Source organism: Kogia breviceps, chromosome 9 (assembly GCF_026419965.1).
Source record: "Kogia breviceps isolate mKogBre1 chromosome 9, mKogBre1 haplotype 1, whole genome shotgun sequence".
Classification (NCBI taxonomy): Eukaryota; Metazoa; Chordata; class Mammalia; order Artiodactyla; family Physeteridae; genus Kogia; species Kogia breviceps.
In genome coordinates, this window is record NC_081318.1 from 1,452,635 (window position 1) to 1,471,879 (window position 19,245).

General features: G+C 47.2%; 1 protein-coding gene across 12 annotated transcripts in view; it reads right to left on the reverse strand.

Annotated features, from left to right (window-relative positions):
- Positions 1–17,361, reverse strand: part of DNAJB6 (DnaJ heat shock protein family (Hsp40) member B6) — a 72,451-nt gene extending 55,090 nt beyond the window's left edge. For 4 of the 12 annotated variants that reach the window (XR_010842020.1, XM_059074672.2, XM_067041735.1 and 1 more), the window contains exon 1: positions 16,920–17,079. The gene's annotated coding sequence lies outside the window, so the exon portion shown is untranslated. Of the gene's footprint in view, positions 1–347; positions 544–1,164; positions 1,288–3,091; positions 3,321–16,570; positions 16,588–16,919 lie in introns of those variants that run through there. The other 8 variants (XM_067041736.1, XM_059074667.2, XM_067041738.1 and 5 more) reach the window with 7 other exon arrangements.
- Positions 17,362–19,245: the final 1,884 nt, after the last annotated feature.

Here is a 19,245-nt window from a genome sequence, read left to right on the forward strand (position 1 = left end):
CTCCCACGGCCCCCGGCTCTGACTCGGGGCTACTCCTGGGACTGTCCCTCCGGCCTCCCGTGCCCATCCGTCGGACATGAAAACAAACACTGTGCCCCTGCTGGCAGCCCCAGTGAGAGGGCACGCAAAGAGCAAGCCTTCAGGGGACGCCCGCGGTGCATCTCCCCATCACTACACGGCGCAGGAGGGCGAATCCCTGCCGCCTCCGCCTCCACCGCGAGGGTCGAGCCTCGGCTCCCACACACCGAACACAACCGACACATCTGCTCCCTCTTAAGATGTGAAGTCTAATGAATTTACTTGTCTACATCTAAGTCACCTCATCAAGCCAGTGACCAAAAACTTACATGAAACAGGCCTATTCCACACAAGAGTACAAAGTAACTTCACCCAATGAAGCAAAGTTCTTCTGTCAAGCAGCTGTGCTCAAAAGGGAAGCTAGGGGGCTTCCCTGGCGGTCCAGTGGGTAAGACTCCGCACTCCCAATGCAGGGGGCCCGGGTTCCATCCCTGGTCGGGGAACTAGATCCTGCGTGGCGCAACTAGGACCTGGCACAGCCGAAATAAATAAATATTAAACAAAACCAAACAAAAAAAACATTAGCATAGTTTTAAAAAAAAAAAAAACTGAAGCTAGGCTTTCAGTACCCTTCCCCCAAATTCCAGGATCAGCTTTTCAAATGCAGTGTTCTGACTGTAAACAAATACATGAGACCGCAACCTCCCGGAGGCCACCCTGCCGGGGTTACATAATGTCACAGCTGGGACACACCCCCGCGTCTCACACAGGATGCACGACTGTATCACACGCGTCTACCTTTCCACACTGGGAAGCGGCCCACGGTAAAAAAACATCTGCTACGTCAGGACTCGGCGCGGGGGGGGGGGGGGCGCACGCCAGCCTGGGCAGCCCCCGTCGGACGTTTACAGAGGGCTGTCCACACACAAGGGTCAGGAAGAAGCACTCACAGAGAAAAAAGCCCCTCCGTACCAGCCCGGGGACTCTGTGCAAAAAATAACTCAAAGATATCACAGGGGAATCAAAACAGAAACCCCTCCCTACCACCTCAAATCTCTAGAAATGTTAGATAAAAATCCAACAAACACATCCGAAGAGCCAGCTGAGCTGAAGCAGTTAAAGTGCCAGAAACAGAGAATTAACTACACCAAGAACGGTGATCCCGAGGGGGGCGGGGCTGTTGCTCTGTGCTTTCAGGGTGGGACTTGCTTCTGTGGCACTAATGGCTGCAATGAAAATCCGTAATTTAGGCTCCTCAAAAGGCTGTACCTGCAAGAAAGGGAGACGAGAAAAGCAGTCCACTGAACTGCAAGGGAGGGGGGGGAAAGGGAGCACCCCTGAGAATCAAAGCCTTAGCCTTGGAACTGCAGAATGGAACCCCTTTACCTTCATTAACCCGCAATGCTCCAAGCTCTCCAAAACCACCAAATACTATCCCAGGGTGGGGAGGCGAAAAGAGCTGTGCTAGAGAAACAAGTATCTCTGCAACCCACGTTGTGTATGTCTGACCGGTGTGGAGATCTTTCAATGCGCTACGGAGATCTAACGCCCAGCGTGGTGACTACCGCCAACAATACTGTCATATATTCAGAGTTGCTGAGATTGGATCTTAAACGTTCGCACCGCAAAAAGAAAAAAAAAAGTTAATTTCATAATGCGAGAGGTGTTAGCTAACTCAGGTGGCAATCACACTGCAAGACATAAATGACTCAAATAAACATGTCTGAAATCAATTATATCTCATTCTTTAAAATAAAAATTTAAAAATAAAATGTAACCTTATCAATGAGAGGGAGGAGTGCACAGGCATCTTTGTGAGAAAGCACAGAACAGGACTTTAAAAGTTTTTTAAATTTAACAAAACAGGTACAGTGGGTATAATTCTAAGTATTCTATAAACATTAACTCACTTAATTCAAATACTTTAGTAAAACGATAAGAAAGTTAAGATCAAAGATATCCTAAAATTGAATTTGGTTTATTTTTCCAGCTTCATCCAGATGCAGTTGACACACAACCTCATGTAACTTTAAGATGCACATCGTGCACCTTAATTTTATTAAAATTGAACTTTTTAAAAAAACTACAAATGACCTTTGAATAACATGGGTTTGAGCTGCACGAGTCCACTTGTATTCAGATTTTTTTCAATAAACATTGGTAAATTTTTTGGAGATTTGAAACAATCTGAAAAAACTCACAGAAGAACCATGCAGTCTGGAAATACTGAAAAAATTAAGAAAAAGTTAGGTAAACCACGAATGCAAAAGATATAATATAGATATAGACCAGTCCATCCTTACATAGGTATAAGGTGAGTGATATTTAATACAAAAGTAGTAACATTTTAGTTTTTGTTCTATAACCTTGCTTTCAAAGAATTACATAACCACACAGTATGTCTCTTATTAGCTGATCACAAGTGGGTTTTTAAAAATGTAACAATGTTTCCAATACTGTATTATGAATGAGTGTAATACTGTATGTCATAAAGGTTTCATGATTCATTCATTAGTGTATAGGCCAGGCTATCGTGAAGCAATCCTATCGATTACACTAGGCTACCATAAAGCAATCATGCTGCTGCTGTTTCATTATCGATGTACGAATTATCACAACTATAAACAAACGTGAAGTTCATTCACATTATCTTTTCATTTTTGTCACGTAGATACTGACAGACAATTTGTCTTGTAAAAATATGACGTAAACTTACGTTATCAATAAATACAATACTGTGAATGCAATTTCTCTTTTTCATGATTTTAATATCTTCTGTAGTTTACTGTAAGAATACAGCAATATAATACATATAACATACAAAGTACATGCCAATCAACTTTGTTATCGGTAAGGCTTCTGGTCAACAACAGACTACTACAAGAGTCACACACAGATTTTCAACTGCAAGGGCTCAGCACCCCTAAAGCCCCACGCTGCTCAAGGATCAACTGTGCACTCTTTCGAGAGACAAAAGAAAACTCAGACTCCTGGGGCAGGCAAGATGCACACGGCGGCCAGCCTGGAGGTGACCGCCCAGAAGAGCAGGCGAGCAGGAGCACAGCAACCTCACCTCACGTCTTCTGGAACCAAACGCCTGACCACTGGCAAGAACATCGCGACGCAGCAGAAGAGCAGCATCCCTGCGTCTGTACTTCAGAGGGCTAGTAACTCACGGTCTGTGGGTGTTTTCACTTTTGAGCTCCAGTCACTGCTGCACGGGGACCCCTTAGTGCCCAGCAGTGACAAAAAGGCGGGGAAACCTTACCAGACCACTGTCACCAGTGGGACAAGGAGAGAAGTCTCAGGATGAAGCTGCCCTCTCCTAACAGTTGAACCACTGCCTGAGCCACACGTGACCAGGTCACCGGGGTGTCAGACGCCACTGCTTACACATCTTTGCTCCCGGCTCAAAGCTCACGTCATCTCCTAAGCCCAATCGGTTTGTCCTGTATTTGCAATCATGTGCCAGTGCCTGCAGACACCGGTGGGCAAGAGCGAGGTCCTCAGGGCAGTCGGCGCAGACACGGCAAGATGGGCTTAGACTCGGCCACGCCCGCCAAGGGGTGAGCGCTGTGACCGCTTAACCACCTATCACACCCCCCGGGAAGACTCATCTGTCCCACAGGACCGTCACGGGGACTGAGGGAGCACGTGAGCGTCATGAATTAACAGCGCCTGGGACACAAGTCACACTCGGATGCTGGCCATCTTCTTCCTTTCTAAATGGAGACTCTACCCAAGAAGGAAACGCAGACGAACTGAGCGAGGCCCATCCGACGCCCAGTCTGCAGCCAACTGTGGACACAAACACTGCCTCCACTACAGTCCCGTCCAGCTCCAGCCAGCCCACCGCTTGAAGCTGGCTCCGACTTAACGTCAAGAGGAAAAGCCTCCCCAATTAACGGGCAACGCGCACATTCAGGGCTCACGCTGTTTGACTTCCCAAAGCCCTAGAGCACCCATGGGCTTTCCGGTTGTGGAGTCTCCTGGTCTGCCTACCTCCTGCCCACCTGCTCCCCTCAATCGGCCTGTGAATAAACAGTGGGAAGGCCGGGGGCTCAAAGCCCCCTTCTCACCCCACTCCTGTGTTTTCATCCACTCTGTTATTTAAATACCGTTTATGTAGCAATGATTCCCTAATGTTAGCTCCAATCGTAGATCTCACTTTGGCATTCAGACACAAACAGACAGATGGCTACTGACGTAGCCACTTGGACGTCTGACAAGACATCCCAAATAGAACATGACCAAATTTAACTCTCCGTCCTCCCCACTCCCACACCTGGCCTTTCCCTATTAATTCTACCCCAAGCTGCTTGGCTGGAAACCTTCACCATCATCACCGACACTGCGACAGCGCCACATACACACAACTAACTAATCCACGGTTCTGCCTGGTTTACCTGCAAAATACCTCAAACCCCTTCAACTTCTCTTGATCTTCAGTGGCACCAGATATCCTACTCTGAAATACTGTGGGAGCCTCTTCCTCACAGCCAAGATGAGCTCTAAATATGCAGATGATATCACAACAGACACTACCTACTGTCCAGCACCAAACAAACCAGCTCTAAAGGACGCTGTCAGCCCCCCTGGGGAGTCAGGGAATGACACGTCACTGCGCTGGCTAACGCTATAGGTCTGGGACAGCAAAGGTGCCAAATGAACCTAGGGTATGCTGTCAATCAAGAAAGTAAAGGGCCGGTCAAGAAAAACACGATTGTGGAACTGTGCCAGCTTGGAGGTGACTAAGAATAAATGATAACTAAGTGCCATCTGGGCTCCTGGACTGGTGTCTGTGGCAAGAAAAGAACTTTGGGGGGAAAACTGGTGGGATGTGAATAAAGTCTGTAGTTAACAGTACTGTACCAACATAATTTTTTAGTTTTGATAAACACCAGGGTTACATTTGTTATGTTAAGGAAAGCTAGGTAAAAGGTATACAGGAGGGCTTCCCTGGTGGCGCAGTGGCTGAGAGTCCGCCTGCCGATGCAGGGGACGTGGGTTCGTGCCCCGGTCCGGGAAGATCCCACGTGCCGCGGAGCGGCTGGGCCCGTGAGCCGTGGCTGCTGAGCCTGTGCGTCCGGAGCCTGTGCTCCGCAACGGGAGAGGCCACAACGGTGAGAGGCCCACGTACCACCAGGAAAAAAAAAAAAAAAAAAAAGGTATCCAGGAAAACTCCTGTACTATCTTCACAAGTCTTTTGTAAATATACAATGGTTTCAAAGTAAAAAGTTCAAAAGTCAGTCAAAAAGGGAAAAACGTGCAACCATGTCAAAATGACATCGGAGCAAAATTGATGAAACATCCACAGATCAGAAGGGATTCTGAGTATCAAAAAGGCTGCCATGCATTTTTTTCCTCCAGTTTTACTGAGGTATAACTGACATAGAGCACTATGCATGTTTAAGGTGCACAGTATGACAATTTGACTTACATACATCAGGAAATGATCGTCACCAGCTGTTTAGGGAACATCTATCACCTCATATAAATACAAAATAAAAGACACAGGAAAAGTATTTTTTCCTTGTGATGAAAACTCTTAGGATTTACTCAACTTTCACATATAACACACAGCAGTGTTAATCATATTTCTCATATTGCACATCAAATCCCTACTACTTATTTCTCTGTCGTGCATTTAAAGTACACATACCAGGGACTTCCCTGGGGGCCCAGTGATTAGGGCTCCGCGCTTCCACTGCAGGGAACTAAGGTCCTGCAAAGCCACAAGGCAGAGCCAAAAAAATAAATTTTTTAAAGCATACGTAACAGCAATTAAAAAAAAAAAAAAAAAGCATTTATTGCACTGCCTTTCCTATGCAAACTACATGTGAAACCAAATAGCTGATGAGCCAACCTTCTTTTTATAGATGAATTCCAGCAGACAAATGCAGAAGAAATGCCGGAATCTGAAAACACTATTATCGTGAAACCCCCGACACAGTGATTCTCAAAGCACAGACTTGGCCCAACAGTTTCAACCCGGTCCCGTTAAACAAAAATGATCTTTTAAGAAACCGAATTCAAACCACCTTCCCACTACAACAAACACTAATGAGTCCACACTTCCTCTGCCCCAACAGACTCTGGGAGCAGCCCTTAGTTCTGGACGGCTACTTCTTCCTCCTGAACAGTAGAGCCTGCAGAGAACTGTCCCTCGAGGTCCTTGTTCAGGTTACATAAGGCATATGAATTTCTCTTCCACACAGATGTCCTCAAACATTCAAGGGCTTTACCTTCATGCAGTTTTCACTCTCGAGGCTAATACAGCCTCACATTTCTTGGCAGTTAACTGCTAAGAACACTACCCCGGTCCCAGCCGAGAGCAAAAGCTCCAAAGCTGCAATTCCTTGGCGCCCAGAACCCAACACTGATAACGAGGACACGCCCCAGCCGTCACCAACAAAAAGTAAGACCACCATTGCCGCACTTCCCTCAACTCCCCTAGGAAACACCGGAACCCGAGGACCGACACAGACTTGGCTAAGCCGTGGTCTTTCTCAACCTGCGGTCACTGTCCTGCCTCCTATGACTCACTTTGTACGACTACGGCTCTTCAGACAGGTGAAGTTCACAGCTTTTGCCCATAAATTCCACCTTGGACATGGCGGCCCATCATCCCAAATGATCAACCCATCTGAATACCAATTACACCGTCAACGCATTCACTCTCAGTAAAAACAAGGATGTAATTCTGAGTGAATTTCACTATGTAAATTTAATACTGAAAACAATCATGGTACTCTTGGGACCAAGTCACCAAGTTTAGGAAAAGACAGACCTGTAAACAAGTTAGGCATATACAATTAAGAAAGTATGAACAGAGTGTCCGGGAGAGGTTATGGAGACAGTGGGGCAAAGAAAGAGGCTATGGAGTGAGTCAGCCTGCGCCTTCAAGCCCTGCTGTGAGGGCTCAAGTACTTGATGCTATGGACACTCTCCCTTATCAACACTATCTTTTTAGTATTCAACCGGTGCCAATAAGATTAACAAATTTTAATACAAACTCAAATTAAAATGTGCTCTGGAGACAATAAAGTGACAATACCCCAAGGTCTAGAAACAGAGGACCAAGTGAGATCCCTTATCCCAAGGATACCTCCTTGGAAACCTGAGAAGTCGGCCTCAGTACTGATCCCACAACCACCACCCTGCAGTGTCAGCCACAGATTAATTCACTTCTTGCTGCTTCCGAATAATCAGGCATAAAAGAAACAATCTAAGTTTTGCCAAAATCCATAGAAGGTTAATTGCATCCAAATTACTTCTGACTAACCCCGGAGTTTTACACAAAATAAAAAGCCACTAATGGGAATTTCCTGGCGGTCCACTGGTTAGCACTCCACGCTTTCACTGGTGGCCTGGCTTCAACCCCTCGTCAGGGAACTAAGATCCCGCAAGTGAAAAAAAAAACAATACAAAACAAAAAAGCCACTTACACACTCGTATCAGGAATTTCTCTATAGAATTCAGTATTTCTAAATATTTTAAGTGGCCGTCACCTAGCCCCTAACACTGGCCAAGCGTCCTCCTCCCCAGAGAAGACTGTACGGCTGGAGGATGAGTGAGAACCTGGACCCCCTCCCCCAACACCTCCAGTGTCCACGTCCGTCCCTGTCACCTCCATGCTCGGCTGGCACTACAGGGGACAGGAAACACCGCAGCACACGGGCCCTTGGGGGACTGAGACCAGTCGACCCGGCTCCCTTCTCAATCGCCCTTGGAGGGAGGGAGCAGCGTGCTTCCACACCCCGCACCCGGGGGTCAGCGCACCTCCCTCCGCCACGGTTTCTGTGACAGAACGCTGCGCGGAAACGCAGGCGCAGACTTTTTACAAAGCAGCGTCCACGAGCACTTCAGGCGGGGAACTGCTGCCGGCAAACGGCAAACACCACCGCAAACCGAGCTGCCTGACCCGCAAGCCAAACACAGTCACTTAACACCTACAGTCATTAAAACCAAACAGCACTGGAAACTCGGCCCCTCAGTCGCATGAGCCCCATTTCCAGTGCTCAGCCCCCAGTGTGACCGCTGGCACCCACCCTGGGAAGGACCAGCGTGCAACAGTTCTCACACCGACAGGGACGGTCCTAACAAAAACCGATGCAGACTTAAAGGGCACCTGGGTGAGGAGCGGGAAGGTGCTCCTTTCTAACAACGATCCAAGTTCTTAACTTCCCACTGACACCATCTACTGTATGTTAAGGAAGCTGGAGAAAACCAATGCTTTAGATTTTCAACTAAGAAAAAAAAGAATGTTTCTTAGGACTAGTTTGTTAATCTATGCAATTTCCAACAAAACAGGCCTAATCAAGTAAAAAAATTTTAACGCTGCCTCTTTAGTAAAGCCACTAACTAGCCTAATACCCACAGACCAAAAATAACTGCCTCTTGGGACTTCCCTGGCGCTTCCACTGTCGAGGGCACAGGTTCAATCCCTGGTCGGGGAACTAAGATCCCCGCAAGCCACACAACGCAGCCAAAAAAACAAAACAAAAACAAACCCTGCCTCTTCCAATAAATTTATTCGCCTTCAATGTTAGGAGTTTCAGAACACACACTCGGGTCTCATGGTACCTAAACTCACGTGCAGACCACGTGAGTAGAAAAGCATACACCTCCCCAGGATATGTGCACATACTTATTAATTATATACAGGCACCTCAAAGATACCGTGGGTTCGGCTCCAGACCACAATAAAGCCAATTAAGTGAGTCACACAAAGTTTTCTGGCTTCCCAGTGCATATAAAAGGTTACTTTACATTATACCTGTTCAGTGTGCAATAGTATTACCTCGAAAATAACAATGAATTTTTTAAAAACCTTTATTGCTAAAAAAAATGCTACGTATCATCTGAGCCCTCAGTATCTTTCTGCTGGTGGAGGATCTTGCCTCCATGCTGGTGGCTACATGGCCGTGGCAATTTCTTAAAACGAAGCCATGAAGTTTGCTGCATCAACTGACTCTTCCTTTCACAAGGATTCCCTGCAGCATGCAATGCTGCTTGGTAGCATTTTACCCTGAGCAGAACTTCTTTCAAACTTGGACTCAATCCTCTCGAATCCTGCTGCTGCCTCATCAACTAAGTTCATGTCCTATTTTAAATCCTTTGTTGTCACTTCCACAATCTTCACAGCGTCTTCACCAGCAGCAGATTCCATCTCAAGAAACCATTTTTCTTTTGCTCTCCATAAGCAGCAATGCTTTTCTGTGAAAGTTCATCCTGAGATTACTGCAATCCAGTCACATCTCAGGCTCCACTTATAATTCTAGTTCTCCTGCTGTTTCCACCACATCTACTGTTACTTCCTCCACTGAAGTCTTGAGCCCCTCCAAGTCATCCATAAAGGTTAGAATCAACTTCTTCCAAACTCCTGTGAACGTTGGTATTTTGACCTCTTCCCATGAATCATAAATGTTCTTAGTGGCATTTAGAATGGTGAATCCTTTCCAAAGGGTTTACAACTGACTCTGCCCAGGTCATCAGAGGAATCGCTATCTATGGCAGCCACAGCCTTACGAAATGTATTTCTTAAATAACAAGGCTTGAAAGTCAAAGTTATTCCTTGATCCGTGGGCTGTGGAATGGATGTTGTGTTAGCAAGCATGAAGACAACTGAACCTCACTGCACATCTCCATCAGAGCTCTTGCGTCACTGTCAAGGAGCAGTCGTTTTTTGAAATGAATCTCTTTTCTGAGCAGTGGGTCTCAACAGTGGGCCGCAACAGTGGCCTTAAAATGTACAGTATACCATGGTGTCAACAGAATCGCTGTCATCCAGGCTTTGTCGTTCCACGTACAGGGCCCAAGCAGAGTAGAACGAGCATAATCCTAAGGGCCCTACGATGTTTGGAATGGTAAAAAATCAGCACTGGCTTCAACTAAAGTCATCAGCTGGTTCAGCCCTAACAAGAGAGTCAGCCTGACCTTCGAAGCTTTGAAGCCAGGCATTGACTTCTCTCTACTATGAAAGTCCTAGTTGACATCTTTCAATAGAAGGCTCTTTTGTCTACATCCAAAATCTGTTGTTTCGTGTATCCGCTTTCATTAATGATCTTAGCTAGATCTTCTGGATAACTTGCTGTGGCTTCTACATCAGCACTTGCTGCTTCGCCTTGCACTTTTATGTTATGGAGACGGCTTCTTTCCTTAAACCTCGTGAGCCAACCTCTGCTGGCTTCAAGCTTTTCTTCTGCAGCTTCCTCACCTGTCTCAGCCTTCACAGACTTGAGGAGAGTCAGGGCCTTGCCTGCATTAGGCTTTGGCTTCAGGCAGTGTCGTGGCTGGTTTGTTCACCTGTTCAGACCACTGAAACTTTCTCCTCAACAGCAATTAGGCTGTGTTGCTTTCTTACCATTCGTGTGCTCACTGGAGCAGCACCTTAATCTCCTTCAAGAACGTTCCTTTGCCTTCACGACTTGGCTGTTTGGAGCAAGAGGCCTAGCCTTCAGCCTGTCAGCTTTCCACATGCCTTCCTCTCTCAGCTTCAGCATTTCTAGCTTTTGATTTAAACTGAGGGACATGCGACTCTTCCCTCACTTGAACGCTTGGAGGCCACTGAGGGTTATTAACTGGCCTAATTTCAATACTGTTGTGTCTCAGGAACAGGGAAGCCAGAGAAGGGCGAGAGAGATGGCGGGTTGGTGGAGCAGACAGAACACAAGCTGTCTTAGATGGGCGGGGTTTTTAGGGCCCCAAAACAATTACAACAGTAACATCAGAGATGACTGATCACCATAACATAATAATGAAAAAATCTGAAATATTGCGAGAATTACCAAAATGTGACCCAGAGATACAAAGTGAGCAAAAGCTGATGGAAAAACGGGGCCAACAGACTTGATCAATGCAGGGTTGCCACAAACTTTCAATTTGTAGAAAAGGCAGTATCTAAGAAGTGCAATAAAGGAAAGCGCTGTGAAACGAGGTCTGCCTGTACCTGAACTACTACTATGTACATCAAAACCAAAAATAAAATTATAAATGATGAAACTAAGAATACTTGTACGTACTTACCAAGCATTGTGGTTTCACATCATGATTAGCTAACATCTCAAGGTACACTGGAAGGAGGGAGCCTAGACAGTTTTCTTCACAACTGACAAAGAGGTGGTCGTTAACTGTAAACATCATCTCTCACGTGCAGTCGTTGCGTAGTCTTTGACCCCTTGACCAGTTTACTAATGCAGGTGTCCCCCTGCTTTTCCAGAGTTCTCTTTACAACACTTCATCTTTAAGAAAGACCCACGGGCTTCCCTGGTGGCGCAGCAGCTGAGAGTGCACCTGCCGATGCAGGGGACACGGGTCCGTGCCCCGGTCCGGGAAGATCCCACGTGCCGCGGAGCGGCTGGGCCCGTGAGCCATGGCCGCTGAGCCTGTGCTCCGAAACGGGAGAAGCCACAACGGTTAGAGGCCCGCGTACCGCAAAAAAAAAAAAAGGCCCACATTAATACCTTGTTTTTGCCAGCCCAAGAAATCCAAACAGGATTTTCACTTCCACAAAAAAAGGAAGAATTAGAGGCGGCGCCCACCCCATGGAGCGTGTCCGGATGGACGTGTAGTCAACTTAAAATGGCCAACTCAGTAGAAGCATTTACTTCCCCTCCTCCTGAAATATTCATAGAAGATTTTAAACAAGCACCTCAGGTGACAGACACAAATACCCATCTAGAGTGTAAGGTGCTCCACGATGAGTCAGCTCTAAGAACCCAAGTTTTTTCAACAGCTTAACTGGCCCCTTTTTTAAGTTATAAAATTTTTACTTTCATGAGTTATCTAAAGGAGAATTTCCAAGTCGTTACACATGCCCCACGTTCTTAACAACACTGAAAGAATATATGTTCCCTGTATTAAAAAACTAAATAAAATTCAAAAATTAAAAAAAAAAAGGAAGAATATATGTGCCCAACATGACTGTTGTGATTCTGAGACCTCTGGCTGCTCTGTCCCAAACCTTTCCCATCCACACAAACAAGCTGTGTAACTGGGCTAAACTGACCATCCTGGGACTTCCCCGGCGGTCCAGCGGTTACGACTCGACGCCTCTACTGCAGGGGGCATGGACTCGATCCCTGGTGGAGGACCTAAGATTCCCACATGCTGCACAGCGCAGCCAAATAAAAGATATAAAAATAGGGACTTCCCCGGGGGCGCAGTGAAGCCGCCGCGCTCCCAACGCAGGGGGCCCGGGTTTGATCCTGCTCAGGGAACTAGATCCCACACGCATGCCGCAACCAAGAGTTTGCATGCCACAACCAAGGAGCCCAGTTGCTGCAACCAAGGAGCCCTCGAGCCGCAACTAAGACGCGGCACAACCAAATAAGTATTTTGAAAAGATTGAACGATTTTAAAAATAACCATCTTTCCACCCAAGAGTCTGTTCTCAAATTATCTCTCCATCTAACGTCTAAGAAACCTTGCTCTGCTTGCAATAAAAATCCTCCTTCATTCCTTCCAAGAGACTCCATATTGAAAATGGAGCTGAAGGGGGAAAAACAACCTTCCTCCTTCCTGAAAGCTTTTCATTATTATCCACCCCATAGATCACTATTTATATTGCACACAGTTTTACAAAATGCGATTTGTCCATTGAAGACATTCTGTCTTTAGCTTAAAAAAAACAGCAAATCAAAATACTCATTACTTCTAACTTAGAAAAGGACAAATCTTAAAGTAAACCTCTTCATTTAAATGATGAATTCATGTTGTGACAAGAAACTAATCTTCTGCAATACTACTTGCTTAATGGAATAGAAGTAGGCAAGTTTAAAAGAAAATAAATGATAAACGTGGCCAAGTTTCCTACACGTCATTTCATTATCTGATGAACTCCCAGCACACACAGAGGTAGGGGGAGAAACAGAGGTGAACTACCAATCCTTATCACAGATCATCTACTTACAGTTCATTCTTACTCAATATGCCTTAAAGCATTCCTGAAACAAACAAGGGGGGGACTTCCCTGGTGCTCCAGTGGTTAAGAACCCACCTGCCAATGCAGGGGACACGGGTTCGTGCCCCGGTCCGGGAAGATCCCACATGCCACGGAGCAACTACTAAGCCCGTGCACCACAACTACTGAGCCTGCGCTCTAGAGCCCGCGAGCCACAACTACTGACTCCGCGTGCCTAGAGCCCGTGCTCCGCAACAAGAGAAGCCACCGCAATGAGAGGCCCGCGCACCGCAACGAAGAGTAGCCCCTGCTCGCCACAACTAGAGAAAGCCCGCGCGCAGCAAGGAAGACCCAATGCAGCCAAAAATAAATTTAAAAAAAAAAAAAAAAAAAAAACAAGGGAAGTTATTTCTTCTGCAACTCAGGATCCAAGACCATTCTTTCAACGGCAATCCTCACTTACCAGACGCGTGGAGGCATGACTAACTTCATTTCATTAAAATAATACGTGCCAAGTACTCAGTCCTGGTACTTGTGAACTGAATGTGTATGCTATCTGCATTTTTGCCCAACCTTCCTAAACTCTGGATTCCATTATCAACCACAGAGGGTAATCAGGGAACAGACAAACCGAGAAAAAGGATCCAATTCAACCAAGATTTTCTGAGTACTCTGGGTCCAGGACAATGCTATAGTCACAAAGGAACACAATTAAAATTCCAGGCCTGCCCAAAGGACCTCACAGGAGGGCCCCAGTGCACCATCACATGCACAAGGTAAGCTCTAAATGTCTTTCTTGGTAAAAGGCAGGATGAAAGTTTCAGAGTGCACAGAATCACAGGCTGCACGAGGAACTCACCATTCCAGGGACAACTGATCCTTGCAACTGAGCTTCGGAACCCTAAAATACCTGGAGTATTCTGACATACAGCTAGTAGTTCTACTGCCTCACGGCCATACGCAATGATTGGTGCTTTTTACTTAAAATGGGCGTAAGTCCTTACAAATTTTATACAGGACAACAGTTTTAAGAGAAAACCAAACTATGCCTTAATAATATAACTTCTGAAATAAAGTGAGGGATATAAATTAGAACCTTTTCTACTTTGATGTACATTGCAACCCTTCTAACTACTTTTGTTTTTTTCAGAAATTTCCCCCATCTTAAAAACCACGTATTTTTAAAAAAGATTTACTCAGTTCACAAACAAAAGTTTTATCCTCTGATCAAAGAATGGAAAAGGAGCAAACTCACACTCTAGAGCACACGCTCCAAAATTTACTGCTTTCTTAAATAGGATATTGAAACAAAAGGAAATCAACTGGTTTTTGTATGTCTCCCTAAAAATATAAAAATTTGAAAAACACATTATAATCTACAATAAAAGCATCAAATTTTTTTCTAGCTGACATATCCAGGAAGCCATTTTCTCCAATAAGGCTTCAAAATTGTCTTTCTATACATTACTCTTACCTTCACCTACTTCACTTTTCTTCATTTACCTCACTTTTTTCAAGTTTGAAGTTCTCTCAAATTCTGTTCACCCAAGAGAAACTACGGCACTTCTTAAATCTTGCCACTGATCCCATCCTAATTCACTGATAAGCCTGCAGTTAACCTGCTCTCGCCACTGGGTGGTGTCCTGGACAAATTTTAAGCAAAAGAGACTTTTAACACAGAACACTGTCCTAAATTCTAGATCATTTCCGAAGAAGTGAAAACAACAACAACAAAAAAAAAACATTTTTTCTAAAAATTCTTTAAAATATCAAAAGACTGATTGCATTCACTCAATCCTTACCAACAGACACCAGAAGTGACATTTAACCATCCTTTAAGCGTTAACCAAGGTAGCAGCTGACCTTGAACAAGCAGTCATACAGACTGCACCCCAGTGGAAGGCAAGAGATAACACCAACGTCACTAAGATGACACGCTCAGGATTATACTGCGATGCTGAAAAGTCGGACTGAAAATAACCGTGCCCGCTTCAAAACTAAAAAATGCACCGACCATTCCACCCCAAACTCGGTATTTGAGTTTGCTAGGCTGAAAACTGTCGTTGCTGTTGAGGAGTACAATTATATTTGTTTGGAACTGTCCAAAATAGAGCTGATACAAGGGAAAATGGTTCTACCCTGGGTTCTAACATCTAAAAAAATAATGGGTGTGCTTGAAGAGGTAAGCGATTGTATGCCACTGGTTGCAGGTATCCCACCACAATGCCCTACGCTGACTTAGTATTCAGAGTGTTACTCAAATAATATTCTCCACCCAGCCCTCCAGGTGAGTCTCTATCCTGCAACCAGAAATACTTTCCAAATCTACCACTTTGAGATCAAGAAAAATTTAAAACACCGATATTTTGAAGAGGATGCTGAACATATATCAAAGTCTTTGAAAGCCCTTAAATTCCCAACCTCCTAGTCTTGCACAGCACCACACAAAGCCTGCTTAGGCAAATCTCAAAAACCAACCTCTCATCCCCTTTTGTTCTCCTCCCACTTCCTGGCAAGTCATCCACACCTAGACAGAGCCAATTCATTCCCCAAATTCAAGACTCTGCATAACCCCCAAAATTCCACAGCTCAGCTCCCTGGATAGTATGCACAAAGGGCACTCATATTTCTACTACAGCCCGTACAAATACTCAACTCCTAAACCCACAGGAGCTAAAGTCTCTGGAAACAGGAACAGTCTGGATTAAACTTCCCAGACGGAATCCGGGGAGGCCGTGGTCTAGGGAGAGGGCGGAGAAAAGAAGTACAAAATGCCTTTCAGATATCATGAAAACATTTGCATATGTTTAACTACTAGAAAAAGAGTAAAACCTGAACGAGCAACACACAAGTTCAAATGCTGAGAGTTTGTTTCTCTTTCCTTTTTTGGTCATTCGGCCGAACTCTTCCACTAAGTCAATTACCTGCCTTAAAAAATTCTAGCCATGGGCTTCCCTGGTGGCGCAGTGGTTGCAAGTCCACCTGCCGATGCAAGGGACACGGGTTCGAGCCCCGGTCCAGGAGGATTCCACATGCCGCGGAGCGGCTGGGCCCGTGAGCCATGGCCGCTGAGCCTGCGCGTCCGGAGCCTGCGCTCCGCAACGGGAAAGACCACAGCAGTGAGAGGCCCGCGTACCGCAAAAATAAATAAATAAATAAGATTCTAGCCATAAAGTCTTACTGAGAATCCACAACGGAACTAAAAACGCTGAGAATACAAAGGGCGCCACTCAGTCCACCCTTCCCAGGCAGCCCCCCGAGTGCTGGTGAGATCTTTTCCCCACCGCCTTGTCCATTCCGCGTAGCCAGGAGAGGTACGCGTCCGAAGAGAGACCCACACGCTCTGAAAACGTTTCGCGAGACAACACAAGTTTGCAATTTCCACTTCCTGCGTCAGTTCTTTCCTTACTTGGGCAAAAGTTGATAGAAACTTCAACTATATAAACTGCGGTGCACCCCGAAGCGAAACCCAGCAAACTGGCTTTTTAAGTAAGCCGAAAGCCAGGCGTTTCATTTCCATCTCCGACACACTTCGGAGAAGCCAGCAGGGAGTTCCCGACACGCTGCCTCGCGTCCCCCGCCCGCTTCCCGGTCTCCGCACTAAGCAGCGCGGCCTCCCACAAGCCTCTACTCTTCCTGCACACCTACCTCCTCCTGGCTTCAGGGCAGTCTACGTGGGGCCTTAAAACCGAGTGAAAACCCAGCCTCCCACGCTGCAGCGCCGCCGCCCCCGCCCCCGCCCGCAACAACCGGCGCGCGGCCCGCAGGACGCTGGGAGGACAGGACCCCCCCCAGGACAGGGGGAGGGGCCCGGGGGAGGGGGCCTCGAGGGGCGAGTTGGACCCCGGCCCCACACGTGGCCCCCGGCCTGCCCCCCGCCTGCCCCCCGCGCCCCCGCGCCCGGTCTCACACCAAGCCCGGCCCCCGGCCCGCCGCGGCCACGGCCCGGGTCAGGTGGGCCGCCGGGCCCGCCCCCTCGGCCGCTGGCGGCCCTCACCGAGGACGCGGGAGCCAGCGGCGGAAGGCGCGGTGGAGCGGCGACCGGGGCTCCTCGGCTCCGACACAGCGGCGCGGTTGGCGGTGGCGGCTGGGCTGCGACGGTCCTCGCGCTTTCCTTTCTCTCCTTTCTCCAACAACAAACAGGAAGTGCGTCACGCGGCGGCGGCGGCGCAGCGACGACACTTCCGCCCGGCCCTGACGCCGCGCATGCGCCCCGCCCCGGCCGCCCCCTCCTTCCCGAAGGTTCTGCGCGGCCCGGGACGCGGCGGGCAGCGCGCGTGCGCAGTCGAGGCCCCGTCGCCCGCCGCCGTAGGGTCCTGTCGGTGGGTCAGCGCGGACGAGCGCGGATGGCGGGTGTCCCCGGGGCCCAAGGGGTGGGCCGCTGACCCGCCCTTCGCCTGGGCCCTTGGAGAGCCGAGGGGGCCGTGTGTCTTGTTCTTCCCATTTGAGATCAGAGACCGTATTTTGAGGAGCCGTTTCTTGTGTAAACCCTCCCTGTGTTACGCACCTACTTCTTAGCAGGTGACCAGCATGTGACCAGTTAGCGAAAGAAAACTGTTTACTCCGAGTCAATTCTCCGTTTCCTCCTTTGGTAGGTTATAGAAATCCCTGGTCAGGGGAAGCACAGCGGTGTTGGGTGTTAGCAACTCCTGGTGAAGCTGAGATGACCTCGGCGGGGCTGGAATTTCCTTCAGCGCCTGCGCACCTGGCTCCGCCGCACGCAACCCTACCTGCCAGCCGGTCCCCGGGGTTTTCTTTCCCTCCCGGGGTTGACAGTGCTGTCGTGTGACAGCTCACATTTAAATGAGTCCCCACTTAACGCAAGTGGGAGCTAACCTCGGAATGCAGGCAGCACAGAGACAGTGGAGTCTAAATAGTAGGCTAGACACAAATAGCTTGGTCTTCCTCCAAAAAATAAATATGTATTTATTAAAACAAATGCCAGTGCAGTGAGTTAACTGTGTCAGGAGAAAAACCAACCAGTACCAACAAGGCGTCTCTCGGCGTTCCGGGGGAACAAACACCCTGAAAATTAGATAATACTCCGTATTTAAGGAGCTCTTTGCGGACAACAGAGAAGATCTTCAAAGATTAAAGACTTATTCCAAAATTAGCGTTAGCCCAGATAGCGGTGCTGCTGGAAACTACTCCACTGGAAGTCGCTTCAACATGGAACCGCAAGGATATGATCTGGAGTGGAAGGCCTTTGGAGAGGCCTGGGGAGGCTGGTTGGCCTCGGAAAACAGTTGGAAAGGCCTTGGGCTGTTAACTGGCAGCCAAGGGAAGCCAGGCGATGACGAATCTGTGGTTTGCAGGATGTATGGAAGAGGAGGGAGCCTCTGTGACTTTGTTTCCTCATCTGTAAAATGGGGATAAAGGCTTCATGTGAAGGTTAATTGTATGTGCTTGGCTCCGTGCTTGGCACATAGAGATATTCAGTAAATCACAGCTCTTCTGTCATGGCCTCTCGGAGAAACTGATAAAAGGCATGGACTTCTCGCCAGCAAAACGTGAAAGTGATAGGAGAAAATCTGTAGACACAGGAGTGCGTGCACACACATCCTGCCAAGCCCACCTGTGAGTCCAGGAACCAAAGGTAAAGGTCCCGAATGACAGTTTAGCAATTACTGCTCTACTGCGAAATTTATCTTCGATGGAAGAATAACATTTGTAAAAAATTGCCCTGAGGCAATCAATGCAAGAACAGCGAAAGAAAGAGAAAAGTACATGCGAGGTTATTGATCACAACTTTGCAGGTAATCAGTTCCTCCTTTTATCAGGAAAACTCCGCAGGCCGTGAAAATGATGATAATAACGCCAGTTATACTTACCAACGCCCAGTGCGCCCAAGGCACACTACTGACATAACGATCCCGTTCTTGTAAAACCGTATTCGTGTGCGTGTGCGTGTGCGTGAACATATACATATAATTTTCCCTCTTTGCTTTTGAGTTCTTAGCTAAGACTCCCTATAATGAAAGACAGATACAGGAGAAAAACAAATGCAAGTTTATTAACAGGTACACCTCAGGTATACATGGGAGACACCAGGAAAATTTAGTAAACTCCAGGAGGGATCCAAGCCATCATTTTCAACACCATCTTCAAATAAAGACAAAGATGTTGGGCGAGGGGGAAGGGGGGAGGGGAACCAGTTAAGGGAGGTTCTAAGGCAAAGCACAGTAAACGAGGGTAAGGTTGTTATGCAGATTTCAGTCTGCTGCCTTCTCCATCCGGCTACAGAGGGGGAGATGTGTTAGAAATGGAGATTTCCCTTATTAATGTGAACTTCCCGACAAAAGGGTAGATTTCTACTCTGTTCT